The following is a 2,774-nucleotide window of genomic DNA, read 5'->3' as shown; positions in this document are numbered from 1 at the left end:
TATTCTACTTAATAAGAGCCTGTCAGTGGGGACAACCATACGTTCTAGAAAAAAATATTGTGATTTAGCAGTTTTCTCAAATGGTTTCCATCAGGCAGACAGTTTGAGGTAGGGAGAGGGGTGTCTAGCCAAGGGTGGAGATAAGGTAATAGTCGGTGAGGGAAAGGGCTGTCAACGGAGGAGGAAACTGGACCCAGAGAAAAATATAACTGGTATAAGTATTCAAAGGAACTGCATTTTTTGCCATTCCCTCATGTTGTTTTTTTCTTTTTCTTTTTTTAAAGACATTGTCTTCACTTTTTATTTATTTGAGAGAGAGAACGAGAGACAGCATGAGAGGGAGGAGGGTCAGAGGGAGAAGCAGACTCCCTGCCGAGCAGGGAGCCCGATGTGGGACTTGATCCTGGGACTCCAGGATCATGACCTGAGCCGAAGGCAGTCGCTTAACCAACTGAGCCACCCAGGCACCCTCCCTCATGTTGTTTTGAAGCAAAAAGATGGTTTCTAAAAATATATAAAATCATCAAACATCAAATACACATTAGCAGCTGAAATTTGCAAATAATGAACATTAGATATCTTTCCCCACTCTCCTCACAGTCTCATCTATTTTGGAAGACCCAAGTCCATTCTAGGCGGGTGTGAGGAGTTAAGAGCCAGGAGAAGTTGATGGGTGTCAGGGTGTGCTGGTGGAAGGGGTGCTGCAGACCTACTAAAGAGGGAAAAGAGCAGCCCAGAGGCACTCAAAAGGGGCTGGAGTGACCACTGGCCAATGGATGTGCTGAGAGCCAGCCTAAGGTGCTCTGCAGCTCCACAAACCCATAAACCCCCAAACCCATGCTGAGGCTTGACCCTGCTCAAGTGAGAGGAAACTGTCCTAAAATACCACAAATGTGGCAGGGAGGTGGGTGACCAAATTTAACACATTGCTAGGCTGCTAATCCACTTCTTTATTTAGAAAATCATACTGCCTCAAATGGTTTCTGGAGTCAGGGAAAAACCTTAAGAGATCCACGCAGCCTATGAAATCTCAAAGTGGGGTTTATGGGTAGATTGAAGGGATTACAGCACTCTTATCTTCATATTCCTAAGAAATGTTTTCTATGTGGGCATTTCTGGGAGGTAAAGAGCTTTAATCATTTCAAAATATACATCATCTAAAACCTCTTTGACAGGTTCAGACACATTCCTAGAGAAGGAATGGAGATTTACCAGAGGTCACAAGTTAGAGTAAAGTTGGAAACAACCCAGGTCTCTGGTCTCTTTCACTTGAGGATCTATTTTTTCCTCTCTTCCAAACCCACTCGTCCCTTGGGATAGTGAAAAACTTTCTTAGAAAGCAAACATACCTTCCAATAGGGAAAGAGTTAAATTTAAAACATTTATACTGATATGGTATATTATACAGCTATTAAAAATGAGTTTGACCTATATATACTAACAGGAAAAGCACCTAAGAAATATTAAGTTAGGGGCACCTGGGTGGCTCAGTTGGTTAAGCGTCTGCCTTCAGCTCAGGTCATGATCCCAGCGTCCTGGGATTGAGTCCCGTGTTCCTGCTTCGGGCTCCCTGCTCAGCGGGGAGCCTGCTTCTCCCTCCCCTTGCTCTTGTGCTCTCACTCACTCTCTCTCTCCCTCTCAAATAAAATCTTAAAAAAAAAAAAAGAAATATTAAGTTAAAAAAACTACAGATGGGGGAAAGGAGCAGGAAAAAACAAACAAAAACTACAGAACATATTTCAACATAATTCAGTTTTTGTAAAAAAAAAAAAAAGAAAGAAAGAAAGAAAGAAAGAAGACGACAAGTGTTTGTGATGTAAAGAAAAAGGCACACCTGGTATGACAGTGGAGAGGGTTATTCCCTACACCCACAAGCCCTGGAAACCCCCTAATAGTAACTCCTTCGTTGTAAAAATACGATTATCCAATTACACACTTTCAAAAGCTCCAAGTAGCTGACAGAATAGGATTATCACCTTAAAAAGAAAAAGAAAAGGAAACTAGGAGCTCAGAGAATTACATGATTTGCCCAAGGTTTTAAGAATATAGAGTACAGAATCCAAGGCTTCAACTCCCCATCCAGTGAGGTTTCATAATCCCTCACTGTGTGGCACTGGATAGGGCAACATTCCCATAGGAAAATGTGTAAGCATTAATTTCTTATAAACTGAATATAGTTTTAAGTACTAGGCTCAGTTGGAATTGTACTTTTGTAAGCTAGAGAGACAATATTTCCATAGGTTACAGAATTTGGGCAAGTGCCAGTCCTTCTCTGACTACAGTGGGAAAACACTAGAAAAGATGCCAACTCACAACTCTGGAGCCAGACAAACCAGGTTTAAATCCCAGTTCCAACACCAGCTGTGTGACAAATTACTCAACTTTTGTGCCTCACTTTCCTCATCTATAGAATGGGGATAATAACAGCAGCTACTTCTCAGGACTGTTGTGAGCATCAGTGAGTTAATACACGTCAAGCACTTGGAACACTGGTTGGCATGAAGTACTGAGTGTCATAATTGTTATCCCCAGAAAGCTAGCAGTTCCTCACCTACAGTTGCGCACAGGTTTCTGACCAGTAAAACTGCCTAAAAACAAAAGGAACCTATCACAGTGAGACTGTTAACACTTGTTGCTCTGTTTCTTCCATCAAGACTATGACTCCATTTTTTCACATCTTCTTTCCTTTTATTGAAAAAAATTTTAGAAAATGGCAGTTAATAAAGGGCACAAACAAATCAACAGGGATATACTAGTGGAAAACATAGACAATA

This window comes from Mirounga leonina, unplaced genomic scaffold (genome assembly GCF_011800145.1).
Source record: "Mirounga leonina isolate KUSES-001 unplaced genomic scaffold, KU_Mleo_1.0 Mir_92, whole genome shotgun sequence".
Taxonomy (NCBI): Eukaryota; Metazoa; Chordata; class Mammalia; order Carnivora; family Phocidae; genus Mirounga; species Mirounga leonina.
The sequence above is the reverse complement of the archived record's forward strand: the minus strand, read 5'-3'. Positions refer to the sequence as shown.